This window comes from Callospermophilus lateralis, unplaced genomic scaffold (genome assembly GCF_048772815.1).
Source record: "Callospermophilus lateralis isolate mCalLat2 unplaced genomic scaffold, mCalLat2.hap1 Scaffold_63, whole genome shotgun sequence".
In the NCBI taxonomy this organism is placed as follows: Eukaryota; Metazoa; Chordata; class Mammalia; order Rodentia; family Sciuridae; genus Callospermophilus; species Callospermophilus lateralis.
The window spans coordinates 19,726,728-19,743,872 of NW_027514713.1; the positions used below are offsets into that span (position 1 = coordinate 19,726,728).

Sequence of the window (17,145 nt, forward strand, 5' to 3'; positions counted from 1 at the left end):
TCTACTGTAATTCATTTCTCCCCCTTGTTTTTTTTTCCTTTCCCCTCACTTCCTCTTGTATGTAATTTTGTATAACCATGAGGGTCTCCTTTCATTTCCATGCAATTTCCCTTCTCTCTCCCTTTCCCTCCCACCTCTCAACCCTGTTTAATGTTAATCTTCTTCTCATGCTCTTCCTCTCTACTCTGTTCTTAGTTGCTCTCCTTATATCAAAGAAGACATTTGGCATTTGTTTTTAGGGATTGGCTAGCTTCACTTAGCATAATCTGCTCTAATGCCATCCATTTCCCTGCAAATTCCATGATTTTGTCATTTTTTAATGCAGAGTAATACTCCATTGTGTATAAATGCCACATTTTTTTATCCATTCATCTACTGAAGGGCATCTAGGTTGGTTCCACAGTCTAGCTATTGTGAATTGTGCTGCTATGAACATCGATGTAGCAGTGTCCCTGTACTATGCTCTTTTTAGGTCTCTAGGGAATAGACCAAGAAGGGGAATAGCTGGGTCAAATGGTGATTTTATTCCCAGCTTTCCACGAAATCTCCATTTTGCTTTCCAAATTGGCCGCACCAGTTTTTCTAGCATCGCCCAAACTGCTATGGGTGATAGATAATAGGCATAATAACAGGCTTTAGTCTTTTTTTGTAATAGTTTATATTCCAGTTTTAGTAAACCCACACCCAAATCCACTCTGTTTGGATTATGACTTATTCTCTATAAAAGCAGTTCTTAAACATTTTCTTGTGTAGAATTTTTTTTAAAATTCTAATATTTGTCTACCCCTCTACAGTTTAGGCTAGCAATCACTACTTGGGGTAAATATCTGTCAGAATAAGCCCATGATTTGAATGCTGCCCTGTTGAAAGAAACTTGTGCTGAGTGAGTGATTTTAATAATATTATTAGCCTTGACTATGTGATATGCATATTAAAGAATACATGCTGATTGCTTTGAGTCTATTTCAATGTTAATTTACTGATACAGAAGATTCTTTCTTTGGAGAACTGTGGAAGCGCTGGATGTATGATGCTTCTTAAATAAATTTATGCTGACTTAAATGACTTGTCTTTAAAAAGTAATCATTTTTATATTGTACTCATTGTGGACCTTATTTATGCCCTAGTAAACTAAGTGCAATCTTTGCTCTGCTTTTTTGTTAGTGTTCTACTGAAATGAATTGTTTTTTGGTTTCATCAAAACTGCCTTGAGTTAATGAAACTGTTGGAGATACATATGTGAATTATTTTCCCTGAGATATTAATAATGTTGAGAGTCAAAGAACACAGAGTGTTGGCACTTGTCAGAACCTTAGTAGTTGTCAAACATTACACTTTCATTTATTAATTAGAAAAATGAAGATCAGGTATATTTTTTTATAAAAACACTTTGTCAAGAATGAGAACTTTATGGATTGAGATACTATAATATAGTCATGCGCTTTCCATCAATTTTCAGATGGGATTCTGCCTCAAGGTGCAATGTAGAGGAATTACAGAGACCTCTCTTGGCATTTAGTTGTGAAGAAAAAGGTCCTTGTTCTTTAGAAATCAAATACAAATGGTACTTTACACATTATTACAGGATACAAAATGGAATAGGGATATTTTTTTACCTATATTGCAGATTTCACTGTACTTAATTTGGTGTGAGAGCCCTGAACCTGATGAGCTCTATTGGCCTGGTGTGACAAATCCTAGGGATTGTCCGTTATTTATTGATAAACTTAATCTATTTGCTGGAGAGAAGCAAACAGGAAAGTTAAACTGCTTTAGACAGTGAGAGACTCCTGCATACATGCTCGCCATGGAAAAAACCATATGTGTGTTGTACGTGTACAACACATGTGTTTAATGTCTGTGCATATTGATGCATAGTCTTTATGCCATCTTGCATATTTTTTCAGGGAAAAGAAACTGATTTTTAAATACCAGTAGAATGGGGTTGACTTTTATTGAGTGGCCAGCAGTAAACTACTGAAGACAAATGAATGTCACAGTGAAGCTGCGTGTTATAAGCAGGATGATTTGACAATATTGGGTGAAAGAATTAGAAGCAATAGTCAAGGTGGGTAACTAGGTGAGAAGTAGGGTAAAGAAAATAGAGAGGAGTTGAATGAAACAAGATTATAAATATAGCAAGTAACCATAGCTGAGAGGAGACAGACTGTACTCTTGAGATGACATGCTCTTTGGCTTCACATTTTAGGTAAATGCTTTGCTATGTATGTTTTTATTAGTTCCTTTTATATCTTTTTAATGTACAGTGTATTGTCTCTCTTCCTCTTGTATAACAAATAGCTATCATGCTGTATTTACTGGTCTATGTTTTGTTTTTACTTAGTTGGCAGTATTTTCTAAAGCTTTTTCTGTATCATGAGCTTCCTTGTTTTTTTTTTAATATTTTTTAGTTGTAGATGGACACAGTACCTTTGTTTTATTTATTTATTTTTATGTGGTGCTGAAGATTGAACCCAGTGCCTCACACTTGCAAGGCAAGCTCTCTACTACTGAGCCACAACAGAATAAAATATATTATTTTTTAACCGATTCCTACTGATTTGCTCTCTTATATAATTATAAAAACAGTACTCATATCATACACAAGGCTCTGGGTTTGATTTCCAGCACTGCAAAAACAGAAAAACAGTGTAGGAGAGAATAACATAATGACATAAGTGTCATTTTATAAGTGGCCAAGTATATTTGCAGGATGAGATTTCAAAAATATTTTTTGTAGATTTGTGCTAATTTATTCTCCTACCAGTAGTATGAAGTAGCACAATGTTTCATAGTAGGATATTTTGTTTTTCAGTTTTTTAAAATCTTTTGCCTTATGGTTTTATGGCTTGAGACTAAGCAAGAAATGTTCAGTCATATCATTTTTATTCTTAGTAGTAGTAATATAAAAGCATTTAATGTCATGATAGATGATGGATAAAGAGCATTAAATAACAGATGGGCAGCAATGCCTTCTTGCCTTCTTCCCACAGAGTTCTTGTGACCCAGTTTCTATCCTAACATGTTTTCAGTTGCTTTTTGATACTTAAAATTTAAATATGTATTTCTTTAAAAAAATTTTTTGGAAACCATACTCAATGCCTCACTAACTGGCTTTGGTAGGCACCTTTGATTTTTTTGTTACTTAGTTGGTCATATGTATTTGGGAAGTGACCTACATTATGTATGTATCTCACATAAATGGGCTAAATTTGTGGTCTTATTCAAAGTTTTTTTTTTTTTTTCTGAGATAACCAAGAGATTCCCTTTAGAGATGTATTTTGGATTTTACATGTTTCCATACAGTTTTTTGTAGCATCTTTTGCCCCCAAAATTTTGACATCAGCTGCTTTTTTTTCCAGCAAATATACCCCCACTCCCAAAAATGACAAGATTGTTTTTTATTTTAGTTGAAGAGAATTAGATATTCTAGATATTATAATTAGTTTTATTCTAAACCAGACTCAAAAAAGAAGGATATTTTGATGGCAAAAATGGAAAAGTCACTTTTAGCATAAAGTTTGTGAATCACCATTGTGGAGGTGGTGAAGTACATCCAGGTCTCAAAGAGAGGTTGTTAGTATATTATTTAGATATACTTTAATTAGTGTGTGATTCAAATATATATTCTCTTGATCACTCATTAGAAATAGTTCATTAACTGAGTAATAATCAATTTAATATTTTATTCCCAGTTTTCAGTAGTGCTTATCAGAAGCTTAAGTCTTTTTATTTCATGAAATCTCAATTTTGTTATGCTACAAGGGTTATAAGAAAGAAAGGAAAAATGATAGATGCTTTTAAAAATACTGTAGTTAGTTTGGATGTGATTTTTAATGTTTTCAGTTTGATGCTAAGTGAATTGGTAAGTTTTAGGATTGATAGGATCATGCAGGACAATCATGGGTTACTGAGAAGCAAGAAGCAAGAGAAACTGCAATCTAGGCATCAGAAATGTGTTTGGCAATGTCTGAGCATGCAGCCATTCTGAAGACAGAGGGTTGGGCCAGTGATAGCAATCATAGAATATTCTTGAGATATGCTGATTTGTGGATAGACTCATGCTATATAAATTGTGTGAATTGTTGTAGGTAAGTGTGTAGAATCTTATTTTAGTAGGAAATATTAATAAATACTCCAATTAGATTATTTGAAGGACACTTGAATAGCCAGAGTTTAAAATATCAAATGCCTTAGAATGATTCAGCTGGTCATCTGGGGCTTCCTGATTTCCTTGGGTCCTGGGTCTTGGGTCCTGGGGAAGTGTGTTAAAGGCAGCAATACTGTTAAATTGCCTACCAGTTAATGCAGCAGAACATTTGAAGAAATATGTAGTTAATCTAAATAGAGGAAAAGAAGACCCTAAAGTAAACTGATTTCCAACAGATATTTCAAAACAATGCCCTCGATATTTAGGAATGTGCCGCATATTTACCACAATCTTTCCAAAGAAAACTTAATACAGGAGTGTAAACATCAAATAACAATACAGAAAGATTTTCTACGAAGGAGTGATGATTTCAGTAGAAAGTTGACAGAAGTTGAAAATAATTTTAAAATATGTGTATGTCTACAATCAGAGTTACTTTGAACTTGAACATTTCTTGTTTCTTTATTTTTTCCTTTCGAGTAATTTGTGTAGTTGGTGAAGGACAGTGTTCATTTGTTTGAGTATTAGCTGTTCTAATTTTGCCAGTGCAGTAATAGTTGATTATTGACCATAATAGTTGATTATCTACTAGTAAGGAGTACATAATGAATTTAGATCCCAGACTTGATTTTAGATAGGGTGTACTCATGTCCTAACTTGATGATTTTAAAACAAATTATACCCACTTTGAAAACTTCATCTTAATTTTCTGAACCATGTGCTTTGAGAAAGACATTTGTCAATGACAAATTAGGGTATTCATAGTGAGGCTTCCATCATGCTTCTAAGTAAATACTATTGTTAAATAATTCCACACAAAAAAACACCATTTTTTTTCATATTAGATTCAAACAATTTATGTAAATTTATATATAATTTGTATAGATTATTCTGTTAATTCAATTTTATTTTTATTCTTTCCACATTTTCAAATTGGTACATTATAGTTGTACATAATGATGGGATTTGTTGTTACATAATCATGTATGCACACAATATAACAATATCATTTGGCTAGTATCACTCCCGAAGTTTGTTTTTTTTAAACAAATTCATTTTTTTCTGATCTGTGAAGCAGAGGCTAACTAAGATAACATATATAGTTACAGTGTAGAAAAGTTGTGTTTTCTCTTTTCTTCACCGCCCCTGGAGAATTTGTTCCCACATGAAAATTATAAGGAGGCCAACAATCCCCTTACTTCCATTCGGATTTATAATTTATAGGAGAAACTTAGTACACAACAATTATAGACATATATTTGGAGGTGAAATATTGTTACAACTAGGAAGAAAGAGATTTATGTTAGTATCTCTTTTATTCAATATCTACTGTGTGTTTTCTATCTGAATTTCTAAATTGTTATACATAAATATTTAAAAGTTATATGCTATTTTTCCTTAAAATTGATTTATTTCTCAGTATTTTAGAACATTTAGTCTAAAGAATCTTGGTATGATTTTATTATATTCATTTTTCAGTTAATAGATTCAACTACTGAAGACTTTTTTGTTTTTGTTAGTGTACCAAAAAAACTTTAGAAATGATTTTTTACATGAACTTCTAGTAAGGTCAGAAAATAGTAGGAGTTTTTAGATGTAGAAGAACATGTACCATTAATTGTGATAACATTTTGAAATCTGTAACCCTGTTAAAATTCTTTCATATTAAGTTTTGAAGTACTATTATACTGTAAAGACTAGATCTCTTAAAAGTAGGTATTTAGGTTTTATCCTTAGTTTGTATTATTGACTTTCTTTGTAATTTGAGTTTTGACCATGTTCATGTTTAATCACAAATTTATCACAATGTTGTTCCTTATTAGTGCATTATTTGTAAACATAATTTGTAAATAATATACTATATTTTTACAGTAGGTTTAGATTTATGGAAAATTTAAGGAGTAAATGCTGTTTTCATATATTCCCTGAGTCCGCCATTCCACCAGTTTTTCCCGTTATTAACATCTTGCATACTGTAGTACATTTGTTAACAGTTGATGAGTCAATATCAATGTCTTGTAATTAACTATAGTTTATAGTAGGGTATTCTTTGTGTGGTATATTCTGTAAGTTTTGATAAATGTTTAATGATATATATCCATTATAGAATAGTTTTTACTGCCCTACAAATCCCCTATTCATCTCTCTTCTTTCTTTTGATATATGCTGGCAACCACTGAACTTTCTATCATCTCTGTAGTTTTGCCTTTTTCATAATGTCTTATGTTTGCAATTCAGGACACACACACACACACACACACACACACCAGGTACGCTCTAGCATGTCTTCAAAACAAAGGGAAATATTGAATTGGGGGGGGATGTTATATACATTTTTTTTTTTGAAAGAGAGTTCCTTGGTGCTGTAGTGTCCTGATTGGCATGTGACCATAATTGCTAGGTAAGACTTGTAATGTTGGAGTTAGGCCCTCAGGGTTGTGGCTTGGGCTTGCAAGACAGTTTTGAAACAGGCATACATATGCTTGTCTTGGCTATATTTCAGTTGGATGTGACACAACTGACCCTATTTTGTATACTTAACCTTTATAGATGCTATAAACATCATGTATAGGTTTTTGTTTGATCATAGATTTTCAACTCATTCCAGTAAATGACAAGGGGTGAAGTTGCTGGATTGTATAGTAAGGGTATATTCAGTTTGGGAAGAAACTGCCAAATTGTCTTTTTACCAGCATTGAATGAGAGTTTCTGTTGCACCACATCTTTACCAGTAGTTGTTTTGAATTTTAGTTGTTTTAGTAAATGTATAAATCTTATTAATGTTTTAACATGTAACTCTATGAGAATATAAAATGCTGAACATCTTTTAATAGGCTTATTTACCATCTTTACATCTTCTTTGATAAAGTGTCTGTTCAGATCTGTTTGGTGCTCATTTTAAAATTAGGTTACTCATTTTCTTTGAGTTTTAAGTGTTCTTAATATATTTTGGATAATAGTCCTTTATTAGATATATGTTTTGCAGATATTTTCCCCCAGACTGTGGCTTATCATTTTATATCTTTAGTATCAGGGAGAAGAAGTTTATAATTTTAATGAAGTTCAATTTATCAAATATTTTTTCATGAATCATGCTTTCAGTATTGTATCTAAAAAGTCATCACCAGACAGATCCAAGATCTGTTAGGTTTTCTCTTCTGTTAACTTCTAGGATTTTTAAAGTTTGTGTTTTATGTTTAATTCTATGGATCATTTTGAGTTAATATTTGTGAAAAATATAAGGTCTTTACCTGGATTCGTTTTTTTTTCACGTAGATGATCGGCTGTTCAGATATTGTTAAAAAGACTACCCTTTCTGTGTTGAATTATTTTTGTTTGTCAAAGATCAGTTTGTGTAGTGCTACTTCTGGGCTCTCCATTCTGTTCTATTGATATGTTGTTTTCACGATTTTTCATTTTGTCTCAATTTTGTATTTATTTCAGTGTGATACCTTGTTTAACCAAGACTGAGTTTAGAAAAAAGTTGTATCTCTTGGATTTTTGTAGAGCCAATCTTTCGTAATCACTCCAGAGCTGCTTATTATATTTAAAATCATCTTGTGATGAACCTTTTATAAGGTGAATAGTTATTCATGAAGTTTTTGAAAGTAGATTTTTCCAAATGTTCTAAAGCGGAAGCCAACTAGTCAGTTCTTCTTATGGTATTTTATGGTGTTTATATTCATTTTTTATTTGAAGCAAATCTTTAAAAAAAATCTTTTTATGTAGTATTAGGATGTAGTTAATTGTGAGGACCTATAAGATAATCTGAATTTTTAAAGCAAGTTTTTACTTTAGAACTTAGGGATAATACTAATAAGCACTATTTTTAGTTGGATATGGATACAATACCTTTATTTTATTTACTTTGATCTGGTGCTGAGGACCAAACCCAGTGCCTCACATGTGCTAAGCAAGCATTCTACCACTATGCCACTACCCCAGCCCCCAGCCCTAAATTATTGAAACCTTATTTTTTATCAGATACAACCCTGATATCAAAAAGTTTTACAAATGCAAATACTAATTGGGTCATCACCATGAAAAGGATTACATGCTTAACTCCAAAGTGCACTGTATAGAACAGAATTGATACAGCTAAATGTCCATTAAGGCAGCCTTCCACACGTGCTGTTGCTTTGCTGTATCATGAACTGAGTTTGTGAAGTTCGTTAGTTCTTGCTTGGAGGAAGTGCAGTTGGTTTTCTTATTTGTAGGTTAGACAAAGTTAAGAAACTGTCATAAGTGGATATTGGTATAAATGCATTAATTTTGATTTTAATTCCCAAACAGAGCAACATTTTGCAGATGTCATACTTAGTGAAGAATTTCTCAACCTGGGCATTGAACAAGTGTGCAGCTTAATCTCAAGTGACAAACTTACCATTTCCTCAGAAGAGAAGGTAGGTAATTTTTTTTCCCAGTGTATGTTGACAGAGTATGTTTTTTTTCCTTTCTTTCAATTTGTTTTATAAATTTATGATCTTATGTTTATAGTGACAGCCTGTCATATTTTGTCTAGAAGTTAAGAAAGTGGTAAGTATAAATTAATTCATATATCCACACATATTTTTGAAAAGGTGCTTGTGTTGGGAGCTTTTCAGCAGCACTGTTGGTCCTTCTACAGTGGCTCTATTCAGGACTAATTCTAAGTGAGTAAGAATGAAGCAACGGTTAATTTCTTATGCATCTATATTTCATAGTCATGATACATTTTATCATCATACAGATGAGTCAAAGGGAACAAGATGTGGTGGTAGTGCTGAGGAAATTATTGTAAGGTTTGGATAATTTTTCTACCACAACAATGACTTAATCCTTTTTATTTTAGGTTCTCATTTTATGAACTCATACCTATTGCATGTGTGAGTCTTTTTATATGTTAAACATTAGTTTTGCATTCTCAATAAATAGTATTAGATTGTGTAAGGCATCTTTGGATTTGAACCTCATAATGAAAAAACAGTGTTTTGTAGTGTCCTTCGTTAGTTCTTCTTTTTTTCTTTAGAATCTATACATTTTACAAATACTGTCTTATTTTTAGGTGCATATTTTTACCCAGTGTGTCTATTGAAATTTCCAATAAAAAATTATAAAACTTGTTTTTTCAGCAAACATTTAAAATAAATATTTAATAGGTAGAGAAAACAAAAAGAACAAAATTTAATTGACTCACCTTTCAGGATGATTACTTGAATCTTCTTAATTCCATAGCTCTTACCCTTCTCAACCATTACATTTAACTTTTTCCTATGTAAGATTTTTTTCTGTTTTAATGTTCTTTTATAGCATAATTAGTGTGCTGCTTCTCAAATGGGGTCAGGTGTTTTTTTACAAATAAGTGGGGTGTCAGCATTTTGAACAATTATTTTGTGGTTAGCAGCACAGGTTTATAGCAGAGTGTCTTGATTTCTGTAGCTGCTCTCTTGTCTTCCCATTGTACATTCTCTCTTCTCTGATTCCTGGTCTCCCAATCCCTAACTTATTTGCCTCTCTTGGTAGTAAAGGACACATGTTACTACTATTCTCTGTAATAACACATTTCTCCTTTCATCCTCATTTTGATATGCAAAACTGAACTATTGTTTGGAAATCATGAGATTCAGAATTTGAGAATCATGAATCTATAAATCAGTGTCATTTTATAAATATTTCTTTGAGTTTTTTAATTGATCTTTATCAGATACCATATCTAAGTAGTCATTATTCTTTTTTTTTCATTTGTTCATAATAGTTATTCTTGACATTAGATTCATTTGGACTAATTATAAATGCATGGAATATAATTTGCTCCAATTCAGTCCCTGCACCCTCCCCATCCTCCCTCCCACTGTTCCCTTTGATCCACTTTACTGATCTATTTATTTACATTTTTTAAAATTAGCATCTTATAGATATTCAAAATGATGAGTTTCATTATAGTATATTCACATATGTGCATTGGAAAGTTAGTTTGGGTTCATTCCACAGTTTTTCCCTACCCACTCCCCATTCCCTTCTTTTTCTTTTATTGATTTTATTTTTTTTAAATACATGACAATGGAGTGTATTACAATTCTTATTACACATATAGAGCACAATTTTTTATATCTTTGTATAAAGCATATTCATGCCAATTCACGTTATACATGTACTTGGGTTTTTTTTGCATTACAATTCTTATTACACATATATACCACGATTTTTCATATCTCTGTTTGTATATAAAGTAGGTTGACAGCCAATTTGTGTCTTCAGTGTGTCTTCAGACATGTACTTTGGATAATGATGTCCATCACATTCATTCCACATTCATTAGGAGGCTAATCCCCTGCCTCCTCCCTTTCCCTCACTCTCCTCTTCCCTATCTAGAATCCATCTATTCATTCCATGTTCCTCCTCCCTACCCTATTATGAGTCAGCCTCCTTATATCAGATAAAACATTTGGCATTTGTTTTGGGGGGATTGGCTAACTTCACTTAGCATTATCTTCTCCAATGCCATCCATTTACCTGCAAAAGCCATGATTTTATTCTCTTTTTAAAAAGTTCATTGTGTATATATGCCACATTTTTTAAAATCCATTCATCCACTGAAGGGCATGTAGGTTGGTTCCACAGTTTAGCTATTATGAATTGTGCTGCTATAAACATTGATGTGGCTGTGTCCCTGTAGTATGTTGTTTTTAAGTCCTTTGAGTATAGTCCAAGGAGAGCAATAGCTCGGTCAAATGGTGGTTCCATTCCCAGATTTCCAAAGAATCTCCATACTGCTTTCCAGATTGGCTAAACCAATTTGCAGTCCCACCAGCAGTGTATGAGTATGCCTTTTTCCCCACATCCTTGCCAACACTTATTGTTGTTTGTCTTCATAATAGCTGCCATTCTGATTAGAGTTGTATCTTAGTTTTGATTTGCATTTCTCTGATTGCTAGAGATGTTGAAAATTTTTTCATATATTTGTTGATTGATTGTATATCCTCTTCTGAGAAGTGTTTGTTCAAGTCCTTGGCCCATTTTTTGATTGGGTTACTTGTTTTTTCAGTGCTTAGCTTTTTGAGTTCTTTATATACGCTAGAGATTAGTGCTCTATCTGATGTGTGAGGGGTAAAGATTTTCTCCCAGGATGTAGCCTCTCTGTTCACCTCATGGATAGTTTCTTTTGCTGAGAAAAAACTATTTAGTTTAAATCCATCCCATTTATTGATTCCTGGTTTTAATTCTTGTGCCATAGGAGTCTTATTAAGGAAGTTGGGGCCTAACACATATGATGAAGATTAGGGCCTACCTTTTTCTTCTGTTAGACACAGAGTCTCTGGCTTAATTCCTAGGTCCTTGATCCATTTTAAGTTAAGTTTTGTGCATGGTGAGAGTTATGAGTTTAATTTCATTTTGTTGCATATGGATTTCCAGTTTTCCCAGCACCATTTGTTGAAAATGCTACCTTTTCTCCAGTGCATGTTTTTGGCACCTTTGTCTAAAATAAGATGATTGTAATTTTGTGGGTTAGTCTCTGTGTCCTCTATTCTGTACCATTGGTCTACCAGTCTGTTTTAGTGCCAATACCATGCTGTTTTGTTACTATTGCTCTGTAGTATAGTTTAAGGTCTCATATAGCAATACTCCCTCCTTCACTCTTCTTGCTAAGGATTACTTTAGCTATTCTTGGTCTCTTATTTTTCCAGATGAATTTCATGATTGCTTTTTCTATTTTTATGAGGAATGCCATTGAGATTTTGATTGGAATTGCATTAAATCTATATAGTGCTTTTGGTAGTATGGTCATTTTGATAATATTAATTCTGCCTATCCCAAGAGCAAGGTAGATCTTTCCAGAAATAGTAAATGAATTCAGCAAAGGAGCAGGATATAAATCAACACCCATAAATCAAAGGCATTTCTGTATATCAGTGACAAAGCCTCTGAGAAGGAAATGAGGAAAACTGCCCCATTTACAGTAACCTCAAAAAAAAAAAATAAGGTACTTGAGAATCAAAGAAAGAAGTCAAAGATTGGGGCTAGGGATGTGGCTCAAGCGGTAGCGTGCTCGCCTGGCATGCGTGCGGCCCGGGTTCGATCCTCAGCACCACATACAAACAAAAGATGTTGTATCCGCCGATAACTAAAAAAAATAAATATTAAAGTTCTCTCTCTCTCTCTCTCTCTCCTCTCCTCTCTCACTCTCTCTTTAAAAAAAAAAGAAGTCAAAGATCTATACAATGAAAACTACAGAACCCTAAACAGAGAAATCAAAGAAGATCTTAGAAGATGGAAAGATCTACACATTCCCTTCTTAAAAGGAGAAAGGGAGGAGGAGGGAGGGAGAGGGGGAAGGTGGGCAGGGTCAGATCAGAATATGATAGCCCAAAAGGTGGGGTTTTGGCCTGCTGGGAACTTCTAACTGAAGGAGATTGGAATCCCGAAAGCAACCTCAGCAGCAAAGCCTCTGCTCTCCTCCTGCCCTCCTGTCCTTCACCCTTCTCTTTCAAAGCCTTCTCTCATAAAACCTACAAATCTCTCTCTCTCTCTCTCTCTCTCTCTCTCTCTCTCTCTCTCTCTCTCTCTCCCCTACCCTCCCTGCTATTCCCTTCCTGTCCCCTTACCCTCCCTTCCCCCCTCCCTTAAAAACCCTCATTCCAGACAGGACCTGCCTTAGGTCCAGAAGGAAAGAAGACTATACAGAGAAGCCAAGAAGAATCTGACCAGACAGGGCTTGCTAGGACCCTGGCAGGCTTTTACCATTAGCTCACACCCCCTTTCCAGTCATTTCTACATGGCCATCCATTCTTCATGGAACATAAACATAAAAACAGGAGCTTTCCCTGGATCTCTAGGTCTTTATTTCTGAAGGCTTTTAGGTCAAATAAAGTTCTATTAAATAAATGTTATGATTTTTAAAATGTAAAGATATATACTAGTTCATAAATTAGAAGAAGCAATTTATAAAGATAGACTCTTTCTGAAACTCATCTGAATTTTTATTGCAGTTCCTGGACCTTTTATACAGCTATACAATTAAGATACTGTATTAGTGATAAGAGGATAAACAGTCCGGTAAGACAGAAAACTCAGAAAGTGATTGCCACATGATTTATGATTGAGGTGGGACTGCAGATCAGTGGTGGAAAATGTCAGTCTTTTTAATGAGTAGTGCTGAGACAATTGAGTATTTATGTGAAACTGAATGAAATTAAAGCTCCTACTACACCATAGACAATAATTCTGTGTGACATATAGAATTAAGTGTGAATGGCAAAACAATAAAATGCTTTCAAGATAATACCTTTATGATTTTGGAGTGGGGTAAGTTTTCTTAAATATAACATAAAAAGCACTGATTGTAAAGGAAGATATTAAGAAATTTGATAATACTAGCAGTAAGTATTTATCATAATCAGAAGACACCATGGCAGACAAAAGTCATTCTTAACATTCAAAACTAATACTTGGTGTTAGAAGTTAGCAACGGTTGCTATCTTTTGGAAGAGTGAATTGGATAGGGTGTGGGGAAGGACACTCCCAGGAGGCTGATCATATCTTTCCTATATACAGGTGTATTCACTTTGTGAAAGTTCAGCAAACTGTGCTAACAATTTGTACATTTTAAAATGTATATGCTCTACTTCAACAAAAAGCCTTTATAAAAGAAAACTACTAAGAAGCTATTTGTAAAACATTTGTCCAGCAAAATAATAGAGACCTCCTACAGCTCAATAAGATAGACATCTCAATAAAAAATTGAGCAAAATATTTGAACACACTTCATAAAAGAGGAAATCATTTATTTGATTTATTCGAAAAGGTGCTCAACCTTATTAATCTTCAGAGGAATGCAAATTAAAATGATTGATCTCTTTATACCAAAATTGGCTAACATTAAGAATCTGAGAAAACAGTACCTAGTGAGGATGTGGAGCAATGGGAACACTACTGCACTTGGGCTAGGAATAAAAATTGGCACAACCACCTTGGGAAATGGATTGTCGTTACATAGTAGGTATGGAGGTAACATGCCAGGTGACTTAGTGATTCCTCTGTTTCAGAAATGGGTGCTTATGGGCACCAGAAGATGTTCAGAAGAGTATTTATAATAGCCTTGTTAACTATATCCAAACACTTGAAGTAATTCAAATATCTATCAACACAAGAATTTGTACATAAACTGTAGATATTTATACAGCCATGTACTACATAATAGAATGAACTTTTCTGCAGAAAAATTCATATATGATATACATACATGTGAATATGTATGTATAAAAATATAAATGTATACATATTCACATTTTTCATAAAATTTTAAAGGTGTTTCTTAGCTCTCTGAAGTTCATCTCAGATGTCCAGGTACAAGCCCCTCTTCAAAAAGTACCCTCATTTGTCAATCAAAGAAGATGCATAGAAGGTATTATGTATATATTTAATGATATCAGCCTGAGCCCATTTAGGTTTGTTAATGCAACAGTGGAATGCAGCTTCCAGGCCTTCCCATTCTTGCATTTGTCTGTATTGTCTTCATATTTGTTTAAATTAGAAAGTAATACATTTTTAACAGCATTGTTGAGGTATAATTTGTATATCATAACATTTCCCTTCTGTAAGAATAAAATTCATTGATTTTTGACACCTCTATAGAGTTTTGCATCTGTCATCACTATACAAGTTCAGAACATTCCCATCACCTCCCAAAATTTCCTCAAGCCACATTTGCCATCAATCAAATGTGTATTTTCAAATATAGGGTGTTGATTGCTTCATGTACTTCAAATAACTCATCACTAAAAGTAGCATAATGCATTGATGAATAGAAACTTGAAAAACATCAACCAAAATCTTTTGTTAAATGTATTTTGAGGTTCTGTATACATACTTGATTAAAATCAGCTTATTTGCATCTGTTCTCTATTGGTAGTTTCAAAAAAGGGAACATACTGAACAGTTGATTTCTTCCTTCATATGTTCTTGGTGGGTGAATGTTGTCATGTTGTTCTGGGTGGGTTTTTAGTTTTAAAAATTTTAGTTGGTTTTGGGGAAAAATGTTCAGTTATACAAATGGCCCTTTTATATGGCAGTCTGTATAGTACTAATTTCTGAGAATAAATCATACAAAATAGAATGAAGAATAGAAGACTATATAGTTAAATTAAAACATAAATATCAAATTGTAAATTATTATTTATTAGGGGTAACTAAAGGAAAGAATGTATTGATCAACTCTGATATTAAATGTCTCAGACTTTAGAACAGAATAACAAGTATTTTAAAAGCTTTTCTTGTCTTTGTTCTACCACTTCATATTAAGATGCTGAGTATAATATAGAAGTACATATGTAATATAAATATTATGTGAGCATATTATACTCTTATGTATAATTGGGCTTCCTCAAGTGATGTTTTTAACAAACTTTTATTATACATACTATACACTATTATTATAGAAATTATTATTTCTGCTTAAAGGTGATTGTATAGTTGGGAAATGCACATATATTATGTGTAAAATTAAATATTTTTCTAAAAAAGTATAAATCAGATGTTCATGATTTTTGGAAATAAAAATACATAATGCCTAGCTAGTTCTTAAGAGGTAGGCTATATCTTCTGTTTGTCAAAGTATTTACTCTGAATTATTGGTGGAGCTAACTTTTATTGAGGTTTCTCTGTTGCCAGGTACTTTATTATCAAGGTTGCCATCAGAACCGGGAATGACATTACTATCAGGACTGAGAAAATTGGTCTGAAAGATGCTGGACAGCACATCGATCCCTATATTACAGTTAGTGTAAAGGGTAAATAACTGGCAAATTGCATTATGTTTTTTCTCATATGGGACAAAGTTTTTGACAGGGGATGGTCTTGTATATCTGACAACTTACTTTAATGCATTCTATAATGAGGCAAAATCCTAGAAGAGATCATAACAGAAAGTTCTGAAAGACTTACAAAATATATTTCCTACTTGCTTTTGAGTTTGTATAGATTTTTTCTCTTCAGATTCCAGCTAACGTGCGGACTAAACATACACATTGTCCTTAACAGCAGCTACAGCCTTCAGGATGTAGATTAACAATAGCACTCCTCACCTTCCATGGGTGTGTAGTTTTCTACACAAAGCCCCATGTCCTGTTTTCCCATCTCTCCTGCTTCAGCCCCTCTTCTTCCTGTGCTACTGAGGTATCTACATAGGTGAGTCCTACAGAGGCAGATGAAAATCAGGGGACAGGGAAGTAGGGTGCGTCCATAACATCCATGCCCTGAAAGCAATCCCGTGGGATGATGATGTGATTAAGGAATAAATTATACCATTTTACAGAAATAACTATAATTAGTACAAATGGCTTATTTTAATCTGTAGTTTTGCACCAAAGGAACAGATCGGTGCTGAAATTAAATGGAGGAACTTTTATCAATTGCAGAAATAAAGTCAGATCCATGGGTTCATTAGTGCTAATTAAAAGAAAAATATGACCACAAAGAAAAAGATTTATTTAAAGAACATAATCCACAGCACTAATACTGGTACACTTTTAAATTCCGATGTTGCCAGTTATCAAATATATAGTGTACTGGAAAATATTTACATTGTTTGATAGACCATTTGTAAAACTGCATACTCATTCAGAAAGTATACTTAAAACACAAAAATATTTAATGATGTTGTAAATGTTAAGTTACCTTTGCATATGTTAAACTGAAATATTTTTATGTAAATATTTTTTAATTATTAAATGTACTAAATTGTTTTTGAGCTTTTTGAAACACATAAATGAATAACACATAAACACTGAGGAGTTATTAAATGAGTCCATGTTGAATTTGATTAAACTGAGATTTTAAAACCCAGAAAATTAAAACTATATATAATGTACCATCTGGTTGTTGTAAATTCAGGGTATGTTGTAAACAGTATAACCAGAATTTAGATAATATATATGAAAAATTATTCATCAACAAAAGGGTTTTTGTTGGCTGTTCTCATCCATTTTTGGTTCTTAACAGGGAAATTATGATAAGGTTAG

At 33.1% G+C, this 17,145-nt stretch overlaps 1 pseudogene; it reads left to right on the forward strand.

Moving 5' to 3' along the window:
* Positions 1-17,145, forward strand: part of LOC143389631 (axin interactor, dorsalization-associated protein-like) — a 36,541-nt pseudogene that overhangs the window by 17,665 nt on the left and 1,731 nt on the right.